A 13,350-nucleotide genomic window follows, 5' to 3' on the forward strand; every position below is an offset into this window, starting at 1 on the left:
GTACAAATGTTGAAACTAAACATACATCCTCCACGTTTTTTTACAAATCTAGCAAGAATGTGTAAGAACGATAGTCAAGATTATTTGTATTTTCTATAAATAAAAATAGGAGAGATAACTCTGATAACTCTGATGTCAACAATCGATGTAACAGGGGTACCAGACAGGGACATTCATTATTTTAATTGCGTAATTTTTCACATTTCAGCTGCATGTTCGCATGAATTTTCTCCCGGATTATAAAAGAGATATTTTATGATCAAATAAAAAAAAACTTTTATTCATAATTATGAATTTCTAAATAAAAAAAATATCGTTGTACTTTGGAAATAAGGTTAATGTAGAAAAAGGAAAAACAAAGAGGAAAAAAAAGGAAAACTGCAAAATTAAACAGACTTTAATTTTTTTTAATCAAATCTCTTACATGTATCTATTGCTTTTTTTGCAAATAATTTCATGACGAATTTCATTTATAAAAAAATAATAAACATGTAAAGCGTCTACCTTATAATCATGATTAAATAAATTAAATTTTAAAAATGTTATTTTGTCTTATATTCTTGTTGCACAAAGACACTTCAATTTAGAGAAATAAAAACAAGTAAAAACATCCGAATGAAAAATGTTCTTAATGTTCTAATTTTAATAGACCTGGTCAAGTAAATCTGAGAGAGAGAGAGAGAGAGAGAGAGAGAGAGGATTGAGGGGAGATAAACATATTTATATTGAATCTATTTATCTAGTACCGGGGTATTGAGAAATGTGAAACTCTATTGAAAAAGATGAGTTTTCAAAACAAATGAAATAATAAATGAAAGAAAATATCATTTTGGTTCTTTAAGCTATATATACATGTATAGCTATTTATTTTCAAGATCTCCAAATTTAATATACATGTAACTCTTTGGTACTTACGTGTACGGAGTTCAAATGTTTTAAGCATTATCTGCAAATTAATTCTTTAAGCCATGACGAACTTTGTCTTTCATAAAAGCTCGATCATCATTGAATGTCTCTTAACAGATCAATTATCATGCTAAAATCTCAATCATCACTGAACTTATAATCTCATTGCAGTTATCAGTGTGAAATAATATATTGTTTAACCTGCCATCGAATTATGGATAAATATTATTAAATATGCTCAAACATGGTTTTATTTGTTTTGGTTGATAAAAAAAATCCTTATAAGTTCAGGGTCGGGTTTTATTTCTACATGTAAATGCTAACAGAAAATAAAATTCAATGCTGAAAATACATGACATAAAACCGCAACAATATGCTTGCATTTTGTTTTATTTTTGCAGCAATGCAGGGGATGGTGGTGGGGGTGTCTTTATATATTTCCGTAACATGTAGGCTTTACAAGGCTTAGCATACCCAAGCCTCTGGCACCAGGCACGTAGCATCGTTTTTGAAAGGAGGCAGCCACAGAGTTTTTTTTTACTTCCCTGAAAAAGTTGATAAGCAAAAAAAAAAAAGGTTTATGTTACACAAAGTCGAAAATCCTATTTCGTGCCGGTGGGGAAGGGGGGTAGGTTAAGAGGCCAACTTTTTTCAGTACCAATTTTTTCCTACGTTTTCCGTACATCACTAATAGTGGGGGGGGGGGGGGGGCAACCAGACTTTCAATTACCAAATCCTATAGTATAAGTAAGGTTGGGGAAAAAAGTGAAGGGCCAGGACCCCCTGCCCCACCCCCACCCCCCAGCCCCGCCCTATTTCTTAGTCCCTGGGCACGGGACCAGAATGGAATTCATTTCATACTCTTTAAAACTCACTTTATAGAATAAACTTAGAAAACAACATTAGAATGAAGGGGATTTTTTTAAAATTAGGTCATAAATAATATGATGATTTTCTAAGATGTTTACATCCCTACAAAAATCTAACATTTCAAAGCTCAGCTAGTTCACAGACAATTGTCAGGATATATATTATACAAAACAGTCATATTCAACTGACTGTATATTTAGGCATAAATAATTACATTTTATTAATCTTTAACCCACCCCTACCCCAACAAAAGCTATACATATAAACCGTAAATGGCATCTTCAATTTAATTCTATGGGTGTGCTTCTAAAACCATCCATTTCATAAAATAAAACCAGATTTTTTTAATTTTAGGGTATCATTATATACATGATTAACAATAATGAATTCATAGCAATTCAGTTCCAGGCTCATAGTGTTCATGATCGCTGTGCGATTTTGAAAATTGCAATTCTCAGGATTAAAGGTACAAATATAAAATGAAGAATAATAGGCAGCATTATTTCAAACCTAAATAAAAACTGAATCTGCAAGTTGTAGGGTTAATGGTACTGGGTGCACCTAAAACTTTTGAAGTAAACATTTTTTTTTATTTATTCTAACTCGTGTTCACAAGATTTTTACGTTTCTGCCATTTAGATTTTTAACCCCCCCCCCCCTTCACCAACATACACATAATCCTACAAATGTTAATCCTGGGTTTATCTATTGTGTAAATGATTGCGGATTATTACTCATTCATTTGTTTGTGAAATTTTCACCTTTTGATTGGTTAATATTAAAATATTTTTACTGCTAGACTGAAAAATATTTCGTGTATCCTTTATATATTCAAAAAAGCAGTGTCATTATTGACCCAATGCAGACAGGCAACCTTGTTAATCCTGGGTTTATCTATTGTGTAAATGATTGCGGATTATTACTCATTCATTTGTTTGTGAAATTTTCACCTTTTGATTGGTTAATATTAAAATATTTTTACTGCTAGACTGAAAAATATTTCGTGTATCCTTTATATATTCAAAAAGTACGTAAGGGTTGCCCGCAACCCTGTGTCTCGCCTGCTGTCGCTGTGGTTAGTAAGAAATGATTGTCTGATAAACTGAAGCATTTATTGACATTTCAGAAGGAATAACTCAAAAATACAATAATAAAGAAATGGAACAGCTGACTTAATATCTAATCCCTTGGCGATTATATTGGCATTTATATATATATACATATACCCTGTAAATTCACAAATTATTGTGATGTTTTTATTATTGCGAATATTGCAACGTGTTATGAGTCGCAATAATTTGAACTTGCATTTTGAAATCAAATCCACTGTATATGTATCAAGTCATTCATGCAGAAAATGTAGGTGAAGATTACCTAATTATGGTACTGATATTGTTGGTTACCCATGATGTGTAGACTGACAAATTATCATGCCACTATAAGTTATAGTTGCTGAGATATGGACCTCCACCATAAATTTATGCAAAGTCACTCATGCGGAAAAATGTAGGTCAAGATGACCTAATTCTGGTACAGGCGTTTGTGGTTACCCATGATGTATCCACTGACAAATTATCATGCCACTATAAGTTATAGTTGCTGAGATATGGACCTCCACCATAAATTTATGCAAAGTCACTCATGCGGAAAAATGTAGGTCAAGATGACCTAATTCTGGTACAGGCGTTTGTGGTTACCCATGATGTATCCACTGACTAACTATCATGCCACTATAAGTTATAGTTGCTGAAATATGAACCTCCATTATCAATTTAACCAAAGTCATTCATGCAGAAAAATGTAGGTCAAAATGACCTAATTCTGGTACTGATGTTGTTGGTTACTTATAACCTGTACAATGACAAATCATCATGCCATTATAAGTTATAGATGCTGAGATATGGACCTCCACCAAAAATTTAACCAAAGTCACTCATGCAGAAAAATGTAGGTCAAGATGACCTAATTCTGGTACTGACGTTTGTGGTTACCCATGATGTATCCACTGACTAATTATCATATCCCTATAACTTATAGTTGCTGGAATATAGGTCTTCACCATAAATTATCATGAAAAAACTAAGTCCAACTTAAGGAAAAAATACGGAAAAATTTGAATTTTTTTTTTCAAAATCATACTTGGGATATAAATTTTTATCCATACTGAATATTGTGTCCAAATTTCAAGAAGACTGAATAAAATTTGAGAAAGTTATTGCAGTTTATAAAACTTTGACATTTGGGTTAACCAAAAGTTGGACGCCGACGACGACGACGACGACGACGGAATCTATGGTCGCTATGTCTCGCTTCGCGACATTCGTCGCAGGCGAGACAAAAAAGCAGTGTCATTATTGACCCAATGCAGACAGGCAACCTTATAGATGCAGTGAATCAACCAAATTTCCTTTTTATTTACTGTCTATTGTGTATCGTAATTACATGTTACATGTACCACACTTCACAATATTTCTGTCTTTATATAAAATTTAGAATGAAAGAACAATCAAATAATTAATGTTCACTTCGCAGTAGCATTTAGGTAGCGTAATGTTGTAATTTTAAAAAAAATTTCACATATATGGTAACTAAAGACATATCGTTTATGCTGAAATCTTGACCTATCGAGAGCAATGTTTAAATTAAAATAATTTTCAAATGAATTCTACAGGCTTATCAAATGACTCTTACATGGATTACCAGTAAATATTTTGTTTGAGAAAAGAATTGTTTCCAAAAAAAATATAATAATAATGGATTTTGCCCGCTGTTCAGGTCTCCCTCTGGTGTGATAGAAAAGTGAAATGTAAAACAAACACTCATAATACTATACACCACTGATGAATCCACACATATATAACTATTAAATAATTATTAATAATTAAAAGAGACAATGAGATAAAAATAATGTGTATGGAAAAATATTAAATATTATACAACTATTATCACCATTATAGTAAAATTACAGAAGAAAATCATTTAACGTTCACTCGATCGGAAAACGTTTGACGTTGTTGAAAAACATGACGTCATTGTTAACCTGTTAAAGTATATTTGATAAAAATGAAGAAAAAACCTACTTAGAGTAGACGTAGAACCATAAAAATTCATATTTGACAACTTCTAACCTTACTCTATCAGAATCCGTGAAAAACTCAAAATGCATAAAAATTGCCATAAGGACCCTTTTCACATGGGCGCAATCAAATATATCTGCTTGCTGTTTGGCACATTGAATTTTGAAATGTCACATTGGAGTGTGCCATTATCATATTTAATCCCTAGCTTATCTCAATCACGAATTTGACCTCTAGAACTTGACCTTGGAGTTTGACCCACTTTTACCAAAACTTTTGAACTTTAACCTTGGTCATATATAACTTTTAAATACATGCTTGGTGCTATGGCTCTCATATTTAAGAATTTGACCTTAGAGTTTGATCCATGTTAAAAAAGACCAATCTTGACCATAATTATATATATATAATTACTAGGGTTGTCATATTTCACAGAATGTATTCCTTGTTTATTTATTTCTATCTTTATATCAGGTCAAGGATGATTTTTCTTTACAACACACAATGTTATGGGAAGGAAAATTACGAGTTTTACCGCACTTTTGATATCCTTTCACACTGTGACAGGATATCATTTTTATTTGTTGCCCCCATGGCGCAGTGGTTAGAGCGTCTGCTCTAGAGTCGCGAAGTAAGGAGTTGATCCTCATTATATCGTCGCGGGTTCGAATCTCAATGTGGGACGTGGAGACCGGTCCTTTGGATGAGACTGTATAAACCCAGGTCCCGTGTCGCAGTAGGTGCTGGCTTGAAAAAGATCCCTCCCTGCTCAAAGGCCCTGAGTGCCGAGCATAGGACAAAGATTTGTTTAGCCCTTCACCGGCAAGTGGTGGCGTCTCCATATGAGTGAAAAATTCTCGAGAGGGACGTTAAACAACTTGCAATCATTCAATTATTTTTATTTAATGAATAAATTACAGTATTTCACTCAGGTAAAAATGTAATAAATCTGAATATTTTCATTTCTATTTGTTTTATCTGAGATAATTAACTTTTTGAAAGTTATAGAGTCTATGTTGATTTCTTGATAATTCTACTGGAATGTAAATTAAACAAATTCATAGGTCAGAAGCTAAGGAGGCCAAATATGAATGTAAATCTTGTTCTGCTTTTTGTTTGACATCAGTGGGTGAGTACTATATTCATACTGACATGAAAGGCCTCGTGATATATAAAGCAATGTCATTTGCAAATTTATCAAAAAATTTCAAGTTTGACATTTGTTATAATTAATGAGGACGCCCCCTAGTGCCCCCTGAAAATATGAAATACCAGGAATTTACTGATGTCGTAAATATGGGATTTATCACGTCATGAGTTTTGTTTGTTATATATTACCTTTAAAAATAAATTTGTTCCTTACAAATCTATACAAAAAAAGTCTTAAAGCCGATTGATCCAAAACAGGCACATATTATTTTACACAAATAAAAGTACGTCATTAGGCCAAAGTTTTTTTTCTCTTGGTTTACGATTCCGCCGACCCTATTTTTCCCTATTTACGAAAATAAAAATAATGTGTCTGACTCGAAATTTTCTCGACCAAACGACTGTTTTTATAATTTACGACACATCTTAATCATTAACCCAACCCAGTGGACTCAATTACAGGCTGTTTCTAATTACTAATGACCAATATGCATCGAATACGCTGCCGGAACGCCTCTAGATTTTACACTTCCGGGTATGAAAAAGTCTGTCGTTACCAAGTTAAACACAACAAGACGCAAAACAGCTGGACAGCTATTGATGTCATGCCAAAGATATTGGAGAAGATTTTAGATATTTTTATTGTCAAATAATTAATTCATGCTGTGTTACGGACATATTTTTTATTGATAAATTGTGAAGTTATTAACTCTCTATGAAGTTACACATCAGATTCGATAAACATATATATATGTAGTTCAATAGGCATGCAGATGTGCATCAAAACTTTTATTAGAAAAAGAATTTTATATTGGAAACAAGTTTGAAGAGAATTTAACAAAAATATGACCATGCCAAAAGCCTGAAAATTTAATGAGAAGAATAATTTTAGAAGTTTAAGATTGTGCTACCATGTAAGAAATGAAAAAAAATTTTTGATAAACACTTGATTCTGACAATAAGAAACTTTTACATTTTAATAGTAGTAGTAGTAAATTTCATTTAATGTCAATGTTCTTTTATTTTTCTAAATATTTAATTTTATATATTTTGTAATTGGGGGAAATATCTTTTAAGATTCTTTCTCTCTCTTTTTTTAATCATTTTTTTAAAATGCAATGTTTATACAGAAAAATTATTGAAATGTATGTTAGTTATAGACAATAAACAATGAAATAGTTTTATAACGATTATTGTGCGCCACGTATGCGTGCCAAGAAGTCCCCCTAGATTTCAAGACTTCTTAAATTTCTTTGAGGGAGAAGTGAAGTCTCCTTAATGGGTTTAGGTTGATCCCTGGACACACATATCTTAAGGCAAAAAGTTTGTTGTGAAAGCAATCCATCACTTTCAGAGTTTCCAAAAACTTTTTCATAAAACCGAATGGTAAGAAAAAAGTAATAAAGTTGAAAAATCTTATGTGTTTATTATTTTTATTTGAATACATTTCAATGCTACTCGAGAAAAAAATATGTCAAGGTTCCAAATTATTTTTATTTTTATTTTCCAACCGCCCAATGCATATTTTTGTGTCAAAAAATCGTAAACCAAAAAAAAATAAAAACTTTGGCCTTACATAGATATGATATAAAAATAAATTATAAGATTGATTTAAGGACATTGGCAACGTTTCTGGATTTTGTATAGAATTTTTCAAGAACTTTTGAACAGGTTTAATGGTACCAAACATGTTCATTTCTGGTCCTTTTTACCCATCAAGCCAGCCTTTCTTTAAAGATTTTGACAAATCAATGTTTTTACAATTCTCAATGCATTTCCTATGTAAAATGTTGATAAAATGGTCCTATATTATTTTTAACCATAAGATTTTTCTAAAACCCATTTATTTCATAAAGTTTACACATAAAATACATTGTTGAATCTTCATTTCCTGTCACAAACATATACTTTGGCTCAAATTGCAATTATAGAAACAAAACACAGCAATACCAGCACTGTTCTTTGATTTTGAGTTACGTCCCTTAACGTCTAATTATTATTCATAATGACCAAGAGACTGGTTGTTTGTTTCTATACTATAATTTACTTTATTTGAAAGGAATTGTCATTAAACATTTTTGCAAGAATTTATTATTAACTTTTAATGATGCCTCATTCACATAATCTATAGAATCGTTCTCATCTGGCCTACCTAGCTATCACCACTTTCAGCATAATTATGTCACTTCTTTGCACTTCCCACCATACATGTACTTATTCTAAATTACGACCTGTTGACTGTCTGGCCCTCAGCTCAATGTAAACAAACCCATCTCTGCTATTCTTTTATTATTGTAGAGTTGAATATATCAGATAAAACACACACACGTGCTTTTGTTTACCTCTCAATCTGTAACACACGCTTTATTGGTTTTCACCGCCTAGAGAATTCCATACGGGAGATCACTCTCAATGACTATTTTTATAAATAAAAAAACCTGGGTATAAACCTTTTTTCTCCGGAAACCCTGCGTTGCCAATGACCTTAATAGTTTATTACAACAATCCTTACGTGGAAACGATAGATCAAAAACCTTATTGACAAACAGAAGTTCCTGACAGGAAGTTAAAATCTGTTGTGAAGTCACCTTTGAAAAAAATAAACTTACAGGTTTTATCTTATTATGAAGATAATTCAAACCCCACTATTTTTTCCATAAGTAGAAGCCTAAGTCATGGAATATATAATCCATAGTAATTTTTATAATAATATGCATATTTAAAGAATAAGGTAAAACAGGTATTTTTTAAAAGGAATTTTAGTAACGAAGGCTAAAATATTGTCCATGTACAGGTATAAGTACTTTGTTGTGAAAAAAATGCTCGGGTTCATTCTTCATGAGATATACATGTAAGCGATAAATTTAGTTTTTCAAAGGGGATTTCACATGATATCAACATAAGATTATTTATTGTGTGACCTAACAAAAAATATTTTTTTAACTTTTGAATTTTGACATCTTTTAAAAGAAAAAGACTTTGGGGATATAATTTGACAAAAGGTGAAAAAATTTATGGACAATTATTTTTCAAGAAGAAAAACAAATATATTTTTTTAGCGATTACAATCGGACCAAGCAGCTTTAAATCAATAATGTTTTTACTAAGCAGCAATTAAAAAAATTATGTTTACCGCTGAGTGAGATGTTAAAATACCTGTATATATATCATTGAGATGTTAGAAGGCTTACGTCACAGTACAATAGGCAGAACTTAATCTCATTTGCATGCATTCATTGCGATGTTTAAAAGGGACAGTTCTGGGGTTTACATCATGGAAGACAGTACTACAACATGTAAGTAATGTAAAAAAATATTAAAGGTATAACAAAACTTCTATTGATCATCATGTTCTCAGGCAAAATGAGTCTCAAACCAAACTGTGTGCCTTTGGCCTAACTACCTATGGCATCTCCTGCAAACAGTTTGGATCTTGGGTCTGACAAAATCTACATGTTGTCCTCGAACCCAATCAATGAATGTACAGTGTATATTTGTGAGCATGAATATCTCAATGTACATGCGCACTCATCACCGGAAGTCCTTCATTTTTTCATTAAATTAGCCATATATTATGTCAATATTTTTATTAATATACTTCAGTAGCTTCACCTAAAACTAATAAAATTTGACAAACGGTACCTAATACACGAGTACAAACATGCACACAAATATTTCAAAATGCATGTACCTGCCTAATACCTCTCTTAGTTTTGCTGCAGGACAAAAATGGCGTCAAAAATGTTCCGAGTATTCACCACGAAATTTTTTTCCACAATAAGGCCATATAGAGTGATAAATCGATGAATATACCAACTTCGATAAACTAACCTCATCCAGAAGAAATCTTCTTCTGTGCAAGATGTCTTGAAGAATGCAGTGAAAGCGCTGAGTAGATGCAATCGCAGAAGCAATGACAATAGTGACCGATATTGACAAAAGGCAATCTCAATCTGACCTTGTAAACCAGATCACGTGATCAAAGTAAAATAGTCCCAGAGCGTAGAGAATTTGGAAAATCGTATTTATTGTGTCTTTAATTACTAATTATAATAAAATATATATATTGGAATTAGGACTTTGTGAAATAAAACTTTAAAAACGCGAAGAAAGGTGCACTACCCCAGGTAGCACAAAACATTTTCAAAACATTTTATTGGTGTTGTAAAAAGGTTTTTTCGAAACATTTCAGACTAAACATTTTAAAAATGTTTTAAAAACATTTCCTCTTCTTATTATAACATTTTAAAAACATTTTAAAAATGTTTTCAAAAAACCTATGATTAAATCCTTTTGGAATATTTTTCTAAAATATTTTTGAAACGTTTTAAAAATGTTTCAAAAGGTATGTTTAGCTTTCAAATATCAAAGATTTTTATATTATGTTTTTAAAACGTTCCTAAAACATGAAATGAAACATTCCTTTTCCATAAATCTGAAACATTGCATAAATACGTCTCTGAAACATTTGGAAGGAACGTTGTCAAAATGTTTTTGAAACATTCTTAATTCATTGAAGGGTTTTTATAGCTTCCAAATATCAAAGATCTTATAAAACGTTTTAAAAACGTTCTTAAAACATGAAATGAAACATTCTTTTTCTGTAAATCGGACTAAAACATTTGTAAGGAACATTTTAAAAATATTTTTAAAACATTCTTAATATCGCTGTTAGTTAACAACATTCAATTCCGGATATTTTTCGGCCTAGGCAGTGAAAATGTTTATTTAAAACATTAACTAAAATAATTTTTTTTCACTACAATTGAAACATTTTTATAATAGTTCTGACATTTTTTGGAAACATTTTCAAAATGTTTCTGAAACATTTATGTAATTGCAGCACAATTTAATTCATTTAGTAACTTTAAGAGTATGTTGTGAGAATGATTTTAGAACATTCAATTTAATGTGTTTTCTTTTTCCAAAGACTTCATTTTTCATTGCTACTGTTATTTTCAAAATGTTCTTAAAACATTCAAATAATGTATTATTGCGATTTTTCTAAAATTTAGTTTATGAAGAAAAAAAAGAATATATAGAAAGAATAGTGTTAAAATGAGGAGTTTTTTTTTTTTTTTAATTTTTTTTTAATTGAAAGATTTTTTTCCGGTATTATATAATGATTTCTAGTTTTGGCTTATTGTTTAAACAGACATAATTTATATAAAGTCCTTTGAATAAACAAATAAAAAAAATCAATAAATGAAAGGATAGCCAAACAAACAAAATTTAAAATATAAATAAATGTATAAAATCATAAGCATTAAATAAAACTCTTAATGTCTTTTAAAAAAAATGTTCTTCATCAAATCTGTGATCCACTCCCAGAATTTTACTCTGAGGCATAAGATAGGGATTGGCACACTGGTCAGTTTCAGTGTCATGATAACCTCTTATGCAATTCTCCTGCTGGGCAGCGCGTTACAGAGTATAGTGGTTTGCTGCTTATCTAGGCCAAATTTTGAATTCTGGTAAACAAGATGTGCGCGCTTACTCCGTGCCGATTTGAATGAGAAGACTTTGCAACATATAAACCACAATAATAACCTCGGGATTTATTAACTTTGAATGGTAAGAATTATTTCTTTAACATAGACTTTAAAAGATCATTTAAAATGACTTTTATACTACCAGTGTATGATCAATAACTTTGTACAAATGTATGTAGCAATGACAAAGCATTAAGGTTATATACATGCATTTGATTTGAATATTTCATTCTTAAGGCAACACAATTATATCCTTGATTCAAGTATTCGTTGTCTTTGTGAAATGTTAATCATCAACTAATATGTTGATTTAAAAATGAAATTTCTTTACAGCATGGTGTTGGTTGCATCATCCGTATTTTCAAATTCCCACATTCAAAAGACCCGCCTTTGGTGAAGGCAAAGGTGTACGTAAATACTATTACTCTTCAATAATATTGTCATAGTAATTATTTTCTGCTTTTTTTCAATGCAAATGAGGAAAAAACTTAAATTTGATATAATTATTTTAAAATATTTTTTGTATATTTTCATTGGTCTTCTTAAGATACATAAGATGTATAACGCTGATACAAACACAATTTTCCTTATCTTTACAGATTGTGCTATTCTCTCCGAGGGGCAGTATCTTATCAGCCTTTTCAGTGTATGTGATTCTAACTAAGTCTCATAGATCCGCCGCTCTGTTCTACCTATACCATGTATACAGTGAACATAGGATTTCTGTGATTCTGTTCTTTTAAAATTCAGTGAATGGATTAGACGCCGTTTTCAACCTTTAAAAACCCGTTGACCTGAAAGAAAATAAATTAAAACTTGTACCGAGAATGGAATTTAAATGTGATTAACATATTGAATATGGGTTTGTATTAAAGGTTCAAAAATAAAATATAATTTGTGTTTATTTCTTTTAAAATATAAATATTTCATTATTTAATGAGATAAAAAAGTAAAAATTCAGGAAAAATACTTTTGTAACCTCGACTTGAATGTTTTGAAAACGTGTTAAAAACCAAACAAATTAAAAGTGAATAAAACATTTTTGAAAATTTTTTGTTACATTTAAAAACAATGTTATGATAACATTTGTTGAAATATTTTGTAAAATGTTTTAAAAAGATTTAAAAAACCATACAAAATCACGTGATTAAAACATTGTTGTAAAATGTTTTTGTGACATTTTAAGAAAATGTTCCGGAAACATTTGCTGAAATATTTCACTAAAATGTTTTAAAAACGTTTAAAAAACCATACAAATTCACGTGATTAAAACATTATTGAAAATGTTTTTGCAACATTTTAAGAAAATGTTCTGACAACATTTTGCTGAAATATTTCACTTAAATGTTTTAAAAACGTTTAAAAAACCATACAAAATCACGTGATTAAAACATTTTTTAAAATGTTTTCGCAACATTTTGAAAATGTTTTAAAAACATTTTAAAAATGTTTTTGTGTTACCTGGGACGCAATCTAATTCTTAAAAAAAATCGAATCTACCATTCTCTAACCAGAGTTGTCTTCCGCTACGCTCACTACACCTCTGTCAACGCTCGTTGTATAAAGTTTTTGTACAAATTTTGAACGGAGAAAATTTGAAGTTAAAATAGTAATTAATTATTGTAATTATTGATATAGATGATAATTCATCATTTATTTCACCTTTAGTCCCTCTTACGACTAATATTTTAATTTAAAAATCCCTAAAACATGTATAAGGTGTAACAAGTTAAAATAAATATTGTTTTCCGATAAGAAATATAACTATAAACGACTATAAATACAATTTTTAATTTACAATTTCTCCAAGAATCTTGTAAAACAAGCGTTGACAGAGGTGTATGTGGGAGCGTAGC

At 30.5% G+C, this 13,350-nt stretch overlaps 1 long non-coding RNA gene across 1 annotated transcript; it reads left to right on the forward strand.

The window, feature by feature from the left end:
* Positions 1–11,307: 11,307 nt before the first annotated feature.
* Positions 11,308–12,135, forward strand: LOC134234995 (uncharacterized). Its single transcript, XR_009985308.1, has 3 exons — positions 11,308–11,576; positions 11,828–11,901; positions 12,094–12,135. It is a non-coding gene; the product is annotated as an uncharacterized LOC134234995 (long non-coding RNA).
* Positions 12,136–13,350: the final 1,215 nt, after the last annotated feature.

This window comes from Saccostrea cucullata, unplaced genomic scaffold (assembly GCF_032062105.1).
Source record: "Saccostrea cucullata isolate Sc308-1 unplaced genomic scaffold, CSIRO_AGI_Scuc_v1 ctg8521, whole genome shotgun sequence".
NCBI classification, from domain to species: domain Eukaryota; kingdom Metazoa; phylum Mollusca; class Bivalvia; order Ostreida; family Ostreidae; genus Saccostrea; species Saccostrea cuccullata.